The sequence below is a fragment of the Asterias rubens genome, chromosome 16 (genome assembly GCF_902459465.1).
Source record: "Asterias rubens chromosome 16, eAstRub1.3, whole genome shotgun sequence".
NCBI classification, from domain to species: Eukaryota; Metazoa; Echinodermata; class Asteroidea; order Forcipulatida; family Asteriidae; genus Asterias; species Asterias rubens.
In genome coordinates this window covers 14,016,433-14,027,934 of record NC_047077.1, presented here as the reverse complement: position 1 = coordinate 14,027,934, position 11,502 = coordinate 14,016,433, and the positions used below count along the sequence as shown (strand labels likewise).

The following is an 11,502-nucleotide window of genomic DNA, read 5'->3' as shown; positions in this document are numbered from 1 at the left end:
AAAAAATTAACATTCAAATGGGAATGCCTTTTCTTCTGCTGAGATTGCCTGGAATTGGTTGCCTGTAAATTGCCTTGTGTGACATGGTCATATGACCCCCATCAAAATCCAACAGGTGTTGTACTTGATTTCAGTAAATTTGATCGTCCATGATTAATCATCAAAGCTAAGTATGATTCGAGTACCAAGCTAGCATTGTACAATGGCATTGGAGTTTGATGGGAGTCAAGAAAAGCCTATTAGACCGTTATCATGCTGCCTCCATCTTGGTCATGTTCCTCGTATCGAATAACAATATAGAATGCTAATAATCGTCTAGCAATTGGGAACCAGACTAAATTGTTCTTCCAGCCTCGGTTTGGTAACATTTATACCAATGGGAGAAATTCAAGATGGCTGCACCGTGATAAAGATCTATAGATGGATTGCACAAGACGTCACTGACCACCATCACTGATGAAACATGTCTGCGTGAAAGGCTCTCATTGGCTGAGAGTTATGCACGTGCCTATATGCGTGCACTTTCCCGCTGTATCATCAATTACGACGGTCACGGACGCTATGTTCAATACCTCTATTGAGTAAACATCCTAAGGCTATATCTGAATTAGTGGCTGTGGATGTGGCTTGAATCATCACATGATCGTACGATAAAGCTTGTTTCCCAGAGCAACAGCCGCAGCCAGTCCCAACTTCAGGCATGGCCTATAGATGGTCTTCTCCTCAAGTGTCTTCCTAGGGGCCGTCAATGAATCAGTTTGTTAGGCCCCTTTCACAAGAGAGCAATTTAACAAGGGTCCCTTGCTAAATTGTAGCATGGTTGTAAAACTTTACAAAATGTACCTCGTGTGAAAGGACAAACAATTTTTGTACTGTTCAAGGTCTCTTGTTAAATCTTGTCAAACAATTGCTACATTTTACAACCATGCTAAAATTAAGCAAGGGACCCCTGTTATTAATTGCCGTCGTGTGAATAGCACTTAAGTTGAACAGTTGTTGGGAATTATCCAAAGTCCTTTAGCTGGTAGCACAAACAGTCCACTAAAAAGTTGATTGTCCTTCAGTTGATGGAACATAGTCCGAAAGTGTTGGGTTACCGACTGCCTTTCAAGAGTTGAATCATCTGGCCAGAAAGGGCGCCCTCTCGCTTGTGGCACATAGTCTAAAAAGCATATTGGTTAGCCTTCCTCACTTGAACCGTTGAACTTGTAGCGGAGTGTGATCTGGCTAGACTATTTATAGTTCGTCCAGAGCTGGTGGTAGGGGACAGTCCAAAAAGCGTTGATAATTGCGTCAAGGCTTCGAGCTTGGGTGTCATTTCCAAGGCAATCATCTCAGTCTGAAACAGAAAATTCTCAAAGATTATTTATCATAAACTCTCGATTGCACAACATGACACAAATTTCAAGGTATTTTTTTCTTTTGTGTCTTTTGTTTCTTTTTGTTCTGAAAAATGCCAAGTTTTCAACCAGTTGATTGTTTGGTGTGTTAATTTATTGTCAACAATTTGAAATCTTCCAAGGGTTCTAATTCTGAAATATCAAATCCTTTACCAAATTTGGAAGATGAACCTTCTCTTTATAAAGAAGTTTCAAAATTTAGTGGGTTTTTTTGTTCAAACTTACCAAGCGGTCTATTGTTTTCACATTTGGGTTTTTCTTTTCTTCTTTTTTCTGAACCTTGAACTCCAGTTTTAATGAAGTTTTCCACCAGTTAGTTTTACGGTGTGTTTATTGCAAACTTAAAGGATGCAAATGAACGCAATCTTCAAATGAATGATTTGAAATATACAAAGGTGCCCAGAGTCAGCTTTTGCCAAATTTTCAAGATGAACCTCATCTTCAAACAGAGGTTTTCTATTTTTGTGCCGAATCAACTCCTTGGCTAAAATTGTGGGATTAACTTTCTCTTCAAGGAAAAGTATAAGAACTTACCAAGGGTCCTGTTGTTGACTCTACATCTGTCCAAAATGCGTCGGTAAGCCTCAACATCCATAGTCCAAACGTCACTTGATGAACAGTTGAACGTGTAGCATAGAGTCGTCTTGCTGAAATTAAACCAGTCTTTCATCAGCTGTTGGCTCATCACATTCCAAAAAGCATCGATTAGTCTCAAGATTGGGTGTATTTCATCTCCCTGAACATCATGTCAGTCTGATGAAGTAAATATAAACCATTTCAAAGATCAATTTTGGTAAACAGGTATGTTAATCAGGCATGATATTTGGCACAAAAAACTAGAAAATTTCCTTATGGGGCAGGGTTCGAGGGCTGACCAAAAGGTACACATGAGGCTGTGCACAAACAAATTTGCTTTTTTTCTGAGGGTCCAAAAAACAAAAATCAGACGTAGGAAGAATATCATGCCTGCATAATACAGGTCAATAGCAGATTTCACAAAACTTTACATAACTGCGTAAGTTCATTTGCGCAATGTTATGGCGTAAGTTGCGCCTTAGATGGTTGCCCAAGTGGACTTGTTATGCACAGTTACATAAAGTTTTGTGAAATCAGTTGCTGGCCTATTAGTTGTTCTGTAGAGTATTCCAGTCTAAACTTCAATCAGTTCTTCAGCTCATTCAACAAACACAAAACATGACTCAAAATTTCAGGCTCCTTTTTGGTGGTTATTTTTTTTCTTTTTCTTTTTTCAATCTTTTTTCTTCTCTTCAATGAAGTTTAATACCTGTAGGTTTTATGGTGTGTTTATTACAAACTAAATGATGGGATGAATGTATTGTTTCAAACCAAGGATCGGAAACATTCAAAATTGCTAATTTTACACGATTATAACTCCATGTCAATTTTTTGTCAGACTTACCAAGCAGTGTGTTGTTGACTCTTTGTACTGATCAGAAAGCATCGGTTAGCCTCAACATCAAAAGGTCTCATGAAGGGTTGAACTGTAGTATAGAGTCAGCTAGCTAGACTTGAAGAAGCTGGCGGCACACAGTCCAAAAAAGCGTTGATTAGCCTCAAGGGTGGGTAAATGCCATCTCTAAGTTCATCGTCTCAGTCTGTTGTAGAAAGTTTTCAAAAAATCAAATTAATATTATTTTTGTATATTTGGTTTGCAGTAACACCATGTGTGTATCTACTTGCCAGGTAGAGTTTTGTTCTTAGAGAACCGTTTTGCTTTATTCTACTGCCGCAGAGTAGATTATCGGAGGTTCGGGAGACTTCTCAGTTCTGAAAAGAACTGGCTGCTTTTAAACTATTACCAGGGCTGATGATGGTAAAGAAAATAGACTGGGACTATACTTCAGCTTATAGGATCGTAATTAACTGTACTGACGCAGAGTCAGCTCTGAATTGATTGATCTCAACTTTTCGACTAGCTTGCTCTATCTAGTCATCGTCAGAATATTATTTTTATTAAATCTTTTCCTAGTACAAGTATCAATTTCTTCTAGGCATAATTTGATCTAAATGCTATCAGATCCAATGAAATTCTCCAACACTAGAGCTCCAGAATCCAATGTCATAAAGCCTGTAAGCACAAAATCTTTCTAAGCACAAATAGAATTGCTTATCAGAAAAAGTTTATCAGTCAAAATTACATTAAGTTTGCATTGCTGTGGCTGGTGCCCCGCCAAATTTTTGCTTAGCAAAGAGACATCTCAGGCCATATTTTTCTCAGCCTGCATTATGACAGTGGGCCCGATTGGTTTGTCATTTCTTTAAACACAAACGGACACAAAAATCCATGTTGGATGGGAATTAATGTAGTTTTTCAAATCAAGGATATGAAACCTTCAAAGGTGCTTCTTCATCGCCATACTTTAAGTTTTGAATTTCATTTTTTATTTCCAAATTCGCCAAGGCTGATTGTTATTTTGTTTTTTTTATATATTTTTCAAAACCTTGGCCTGCTAGTTTTCCACCAGTTGGTTTAATGTGTGTGGGTTTTTTTACGACTAAAGGATGGGGTTGATCGATTCATTCATATCGACATTTGTGACCTTCTTAGATGCTTATTGATTGGATGAACCTTCTTGAAAAGAATAAGAAAGTTTTCTTATTCAAATTGAAAAAGTGGTCTGTTGTCGACTTTTGGTTAGTCTTAACATCCATAGTCACTTGAACTTCTATCATCGAGTTATTTAATACCTTGAAAAGGTGTTGTCCTCTAGCTGGTGGGTCCAAACAGCTGGTGGTACAGAACACCCCACAAATATTGATTAGCCCTCTGAGTTTGCGGGAATGTCATCTCAAAGTCAATCGTCTCAATCTGCAATGGAAAATAAACGATTTCAAATGATTACTTTTGATGAATGCTTTTCATACAAATATCACTTGTTCGGGTAGTAGTTAAGTGTGAATACCATCAACTGGAAAAGACTTCTACACTGAGCTACAATCAGTTCTTCAACTCATTAAACAAAAACACACAACAATCCAGGGTGGTTTTTTTTTCCCTTGACCTTCTTTTCAACGACGTTTTCCACCAGTCGGTTGTAATAGGGTGGGTAATGGGGATGAACTTTTTGTTCTTTTAATTGACTTTTTTTGCCATTTTCAAAGGTGCTAATTCTAAAACCTTAACTCCTTTGCTTTCATATTTTGTGGGTAGAACATTCTTTTCAAAATGAGTTTTAAAAATGAATTATGTCAAACTTCAAGCGGTCTGTTGTTGACTCTCACCTGTATCCTCTCGTGATGCTCATTCAAAAGGTCCAGCTGTAGTCACCATACTCTCTGTATCTTCCAACGACGCTCAGCCAAACAATAGTTGTAGTCCCCCACTCAACTGAGGAAAAATTTAACAGACAAAATTATCTCCATGCATTAACATATTACTAATAAGCTTCATTGAGAGTCGATTATTATGTTTCAGGAAGAATTTTAACTTGTTTGGATTGTTACAATACTACACTTTTGTTAAATCAAGTTAACTGGTTCGTAAGTTATCCTCGGTGGTTAGCTCTTCGTTGATGATTGTTGTAAAACTTTAAATGAAAGTATTTCAACTGCTGCTTAAAATTGTCTTTTCAGCAGCTTTTAGAGATTTGTTTGAGAACCAAATCTAATTTGACACAATTTGTTTCTTCCAAATTTGTTGATAAACTGATGCTGATGTCCATCATCCTCCAAGTTTCTTGATTGAGTTGTTGATACATTTAGTAGGCAATTTTTCCCCAGTAAAGCCCGGTTCATACTTCTTGCGAATGCAAATGTGATACGAATCTCAACATAAATTCGCAACAGTTGAACTTTGTTCAACTCCTGCGAAACATTCGCGTCAAAAAGCCATGTAACACCAAAATTTGCTTAGCATTCACAGGAAGTATGAACCAGTCTTTAATCACTTGTAACTCATGGCATGGAGGTAGAAATAGTCTATTTCTACCTCCATGCTCATTGGTAAAACCCGATACATATTCAAACCGTTCATGACAACAGTCCCTGCTTGTAGCAGCCTCAGCTCAGTCAAGATTCCAGAACACAACTTCCTTCATCATCTCATCCTTCAAGTAAGAACATGCAGGATCTGCTTTTTGAAGAAAACAAATTAATAGAAAGATTATTTTGGTGTCACATCATTTTAGCCAAAGTCCTAAGAGATAACCCCATGCTTTCCCAAACCAATGTAATAACGGTGTCCCAGAACTGCCTTCTGTGCACATTTGCTTGCAACAATTACATGAGATAAACCCCACACTTTACCAAACCAATGTCATTTACGGTGTCTCAGAGCTGCCATCTGTCATGTCTGTGCACATTCGCTTGCAACAATTACAAAAGATAACCCCATGCTTTCCCAAACCGTTGAAATTAATGGTGTCCCAGAGCTGCCAGCAGGCACAACTGCTGCCACAATTCAATTCCTTTTTTGTTCTTCTTTTGCAAAAACCCTTATATACTTTACATTACAATTCACCTAGTACATAACCTTAGATGTAAATACTTGACCTCATTGACCCCGCTGACCTTGGGTCAGGCATCGGAGACATCAAGGTAGCTTCAGCAATTTCTGTGTTTCTAAGCACAAGCACCAGTCCTGCCACAAGGCATCCACTTCGCCAAGAACCGGTTACAAACTGTGGAAACAAAAAAGAGTATAGCCTATGTCGAGGCTAGGTTAGGCTACGGAGAAAAACAGCGAGCTAACCAATTTTCTCAACAGCCTAACCATTTAATGGTTATAGGGTGTTGAAAAAATTGGTTAGCTCGCTGTTGAGAAAATTGGTTAGCACTGTTGAGCAATAATTTGTTCGGAAATTATTGGTTAGATGTGGTGGGGAAAAGTTTGGCTAGACTAATTTACCCCGATACATTTACCTCATACTTAACCTTTGATGAACAGCCTCCAGTCACTCATCAGTGACATCAAAGGGAGAGTCTTCATCATCGTTTACTCACAGCTCAGTTCTTTGCTCAAGACAACATATACTTACAATTGTCAAACCTGCTGAAAGAGTAGAGAGTTAGTCTTATTTCTAGGCCAACACTATTATCCCCTTACTGTCTTACTATTCATACTTACCTAAAGCGTTCCTGACATCTCCCCTTCATGCATGCTCCCCATGGATGATCTGCTCTGTTTCGTTGACTTCCGTCGTCTTCATTTTATCTTCTTTAAACAGCATTCATTTTGTTTTTTTCACAGCGCTCGAGAATAAGTGTTTTTAAGGAAGTTTGATAAGTTAGGCCCTAATATAAAATATTTTAATTTCGGGACTTCAATTTTTTTTAAAGCTCGTGCTGGACTATAATTTTTTTTTACTATTTTTCAAATGATTAAATTCATAAGTGAAAGTAATGCTGATATTAGGAACATGTAAATATTCATTTAGCATGGACTAAATAATATTATTTACAATACTCCTAAATCTAACATTCCTCATCAGAATGAATGTTGATTGGACTGGACTTATTATTGATCTGCATAATTATTTCTTAAACATTTGGGGTGGTTATTATTGCTTTAGGGTTTTATTTGTTCTTCTTTTCTCTATTATTTTCAGTAACCAAATACTTAATTTTACAATATTGCTTAAAATCGGAAGTCAGAGTAATGATGATATCAGAAAGTGTAAATATTCATATAGCTGGTCAAATGATTTATTTACAATTCCTAATGATCGAACACTCCTCATTATTTGCACAACTACTACTAAAACATTTATAGTGGTTACAATTAGTTTAATTTTTGTGTTAATTTACTATGGTACAGTTTTAATTTACCCTTATGTTTATAAAGTTTAAGAAAAAAAATTGTTTTCTAAATCATGACAATTTGAATAAACATGACAACTGACGACTTGAAGAATCAACACCAACAGAAATTTCCAGTAAGACTAGTCTCCTAATTAAAAAGCATCACTGGCTTCGACCAATATGCAACTCAAGAAATGCAGAGACAGCTTAGAGTCACCATGAAAGATAGACAAGTAAGGACAACATCAACAAGATTGAAGAACATTGATTGGGGAAGGGGCGGTACAAGGGGTGGGACTCTGTAAGAGAACGGGTTAGATCTCCTCTTACTCTTTGCAGTCTTCATCTTGTCTTGATCTTCATCTTGAGGGTTTAACTTGCACTATCCGACCTCCACTATTACACAATAGTTTTGGGTGTTTCTGTTTTGGGCGTTTTTTTTATAGAAAGGTCAATAGGTACGACAGTTTTGTCTTTTTTGTTGTGTTTTTTGGGGGGTGGGGGATTTTTCAAAAGAAATTATTTATTGACTATTGTTTTTATTCTATATTTATTTTATTTTCGGGGTGGGGGTCTGGGTTTTTTAACAGCCAGGTTATTTAAGATTTGTATTTGTAGATACAGCAGTAAAAATTGAAAAAGGGTGTCTTGCAAAACTTACTAGGTTGTTATGTTATACTGCCAAGGGGTCGGGGAAAATAAGTCCAAAATTTTATTCAAAAGGTAAGTCGCATATTATATGCGAACTTTAAAAGTGGAGGTCGGATTTCTGGCAAAGTTTTTTTACCTTGGTCCTTTGGTGAACCTCCAAATTCGTCCACAAACCACATATCCATAGATTTACATCACCCATCTGGACAGGCACATTGGGGTCACCAGCACAAAGATGTTTTCTCTTTCTGCAACTCAGGAAACAGTTCAAAAATGTGGCTGGACTTTTGGCTGGTCAGGAGCTCACTCGCAAGCTCAACTCCGAAGTTGAAACTTGCATTATAGTCGTCAAAAATGTATTGGAACTCACGACGAGTTATTGTAAATGAAATAAAGGGTTCGACATCGAATGTTCTTCTGAATTCATTGCAGTTTCTTGTACGACCTTTGTGGCCAGCCTGCCATGTGACAAAAATGCACATGGTTCATCTTTCTTGAAGAAATATCGGCCACGGCGAAGCCTCAACAAAATAATGTCAAAAGTTATGTAAAGTGCAACAGTTATAATGCTAAAATGTTTCTGAATGCACATTTATTGGCCATGGTAAATATTTGTGGATACAATTTACCATGCCTAAAGTTCAGTTCATCAAGAAAACGCGACGTCCAAAGAGCCGAGAGATACGGCATGCTGCCAGTCCCCGACACGAGATCCAAGTGGACGCAGCACGAGCACAGCAAGCATGGCCTGGATTGGCAACAATGGGTGCTTCGAAAAAGCACAAACTCTATTCAGGCTTAGACAATGGTCTTAAAACAGGTGACATTTCACTGTCAAAAGCAGTCCGTGGAATGTGCACACAAAAATGAACATGTTCAGGGGCTCTCAATCCTGGTTTTATTTATTTATTCCAGTGAGAGAAATAAAATGACGGGAGGAAGGCCTAAAATTTAGAAAACCAGGGAAAGGAGAGTGCTACGTTCAAAGACCAGCTAGGCGTTAGATTTTTCAGAACCCCCCCCCCCCCATTATAAGGCAGATTTTTTAAGAAGAATCAAAGCGCTCTTCTGGTATGTTTTTTCTTCTTCTGTGGGTGTGGTTGGGGTTGTCACCACACCCTTTTTTTTAAAGAAAATAATCCCACACGTGTTGAAATAATGTGTTCGGGGTGTTTAAAAGGACATTATGAAAACAAACTCAAAATTAAAATTGCCTTATCTCGTATGAGCATGGAGGTTAAGTCATAACTTTGACTTATAATTTATATGTTATAAAGGCACACCGTTATATGAGCTCATAACGGTGTAGCGTTATAGCTTAGTTCAAAGCACAGCCATTTTAACCACATTCACGGGCCATCGCTGGCCGGTGTAATAATAAGTAGGCTACCCTATAGGAATGTGTTAATCTGCAAGACCATCAGGGAGTTGTGTGTGATTGGTCAAACTTGTTATTCTTGTTCGGGTAATGGACCATAGGAGACCCCCTGTTTTGTTCCGGCAGGTGAGAATTGCGCATTCTAGGAAAACATTCTTCCTTTTGTCGCAGCTCGGTAATTAAGGTGCAAAATCCTTAATCCCCCCCTCCCGAAGTTGAAATAATTTGGATGGTCGTGTTTAGCCTAATTGTGACCTATTTGTATGGGGTTTGGGACTAACACTGCCGGCCATTTACTTTCATTCTATTTTTTTTTTATGCGGTGGCGGTGGAGTACATGCGTGTGCACTTCGGTGATAGTTAATAGTATATGATTAAAAAAAAATTAAAGGAAATCAAATTTCATACCGGGATGAGGCCTGTTCTCTAAAGGTGATAAAATGTGTATAGTGTACCCGGGTGTCCGTGAATTTATGATTTATTTTATGAAACTTAAAAAAACGTTCAAGGGAATAAAACTTCAAACTTGATGAGGCCTATGATTTATTATCTAAAGTTGATAAATGTGTATAGTGTATAACCGGTGTCCGTGAATTTGTGGTTTTTTGTTTGTTTGTTTGTTTATTAGACAATCTCCACAGAATTCTATAAAATACAACAATTGGACAAAAACAGATAAAAAATACAAGGGAAAAGACATTTGAATCTGAGGAATTGTCGAGGATAACACAAAAAAGCTAAAATAAGCTTATTTCCATTGTGGTCCTCTATACAAAATAAAAATGCAGAAACACTGAAGACACATTAAAATACAAGTATAAAACTATGACTAGAAAATTGCACATGAAATAAAACAAATGGAATAGGCGACCAAGACACCCAACAACAAACAAATTGATTCGTGTCACCTGGCCTGGCCACTGTGTCACCACGAGTACTGTTCTAATGAAAAAAAAGAATAAATTAACCGACTACAAACAATGCATCCTCCTGGAGCTGCAACTTATCAAAGTAATGCAGTTTGAGAGTTTTTTTAAATTTGGCTAGGGATGAATTTGTGTTCCGGAGCATGATGGGAAGTTTATTCCATAACTTTGCCCCAGAAACTCGGAAGGAGTGTTGACCATAACTGTGATGATGGGGAATATCAAAAGAAAAGTGATTTGATCGGGTGTTATAGAAGCGAGTACTACTTGTCAGTTGAAAAAAATCTTTAAAATAATCCGGAGCCAAGGAAGTCAAGATACGAAATATACTACATAGTTTCAATTGATCAATCCGGTTCTGGACTGGGAGCCAACCAACTTGTTTGAAATGATCTACCGTTAAGTGAGTCCTTGGCTTCAGATTAAGAACAAATCTAGTCAACTTGTTTTGGGAAGTCTGTAATTTGGTTTTAGTGTGTTTAGTTAAGCTATCATACCAAAATGAAGAACAGTAATCATAGTGACACAGAACCAGAGCCGATGCCAACAGTTTTCTGATCGAGCTATCAAAAAATTTGGCCTTACGGTACAGAAATTTCAATCTGCCGTTAGCCCTGCTTATTACCTTGGCAGCCATCATTTCGCCACTAAATGCCTGATCAAGTTCAGCACCAAGGTACTTAACTGTAGACTTAGATTTAATCTTAGTACTATCATTACAGAGAATATTCAAATCACAACATGTTTTTAATCGACGTTTTTGACCAAAAAGAATACTTTCACATTTTCCGAGATTCAAGGATAATTTGTTGTCAGCCATCCAATCACAGACAGATTTAAATTCCGTTGTCAACATTTTTCCAATAATACCTGTGTTGTTCCCAGAAACAATAAGAGCAGCGTCATCAGCATACATTAATAATCTACAATTTACAGCCGTCTCCAAATCATTAATATAAATTAGAAACAATAGGGGTCCGAGGACAAACTTAAAGTTTCTTTTTGGGTATGCCTATTTGTGCCCGGGTTTTTGTAGAATCTGTGGGTAGAGAGAAAATGTGCGGGTGTATGTTGAAAATAATTGTGTATGATAGTGCCTATGCTCGATGAAAACTTTTTGTAGTTGAGTGTTTTCTTAAAAATTAGTTAGCAGACCTTTTGTTTGCTTGACAAAAAATATAGGTCGAAGCTTTGGCCATTTGCAGCTGTGATGAATACAAATTGTAATACCCACGGGCATTATTTGTTGTGATTAACATAATGTTTGGTTAAATAGTTTGTTTAAACCGATAGAGGGCGCCAATGAGCTTTAACGGTAGTCGGACTGATATAAATGCAGTTTGTAAAACGGAACAACTTTTAGGATTATTATATGATTTTGATAAAG

The 11,502-nt window shown here is 37.4% G+C and overlaps 1 long non-coding RNA gene across 2 annotated transcripts; it reads right to left on the bottom strand.

The window, feature by feature from the left end:
- Positions 1-1,940: 1,940 nt before the first annotated feature.
- Positions 1,941-8,511, bottom strand: LOC117300988. 2 transcript variants are annotated; one of them, XR_004520252.1, is made up of 6 exons: positions 5,913-8,511; positions 5,378-5,490; positions 4,644-4,749; positions 4,110-4,230; positions 2,821-3,016; positions 1,941-2,153 (listed from the first exon to the last, which is right to left on the bottom strand). It is a non-coding gene; the product is annotated as an uncharacterized LOC117300988 (long non-coding RNA). The 2 variants fall into 2 exon arrangements; XR_004520251.1 differs by having other exon boundaries at positions 4,644-5,490.
- Positions 8,512-11,502: the final 2,991 nt, after the last annotated feature.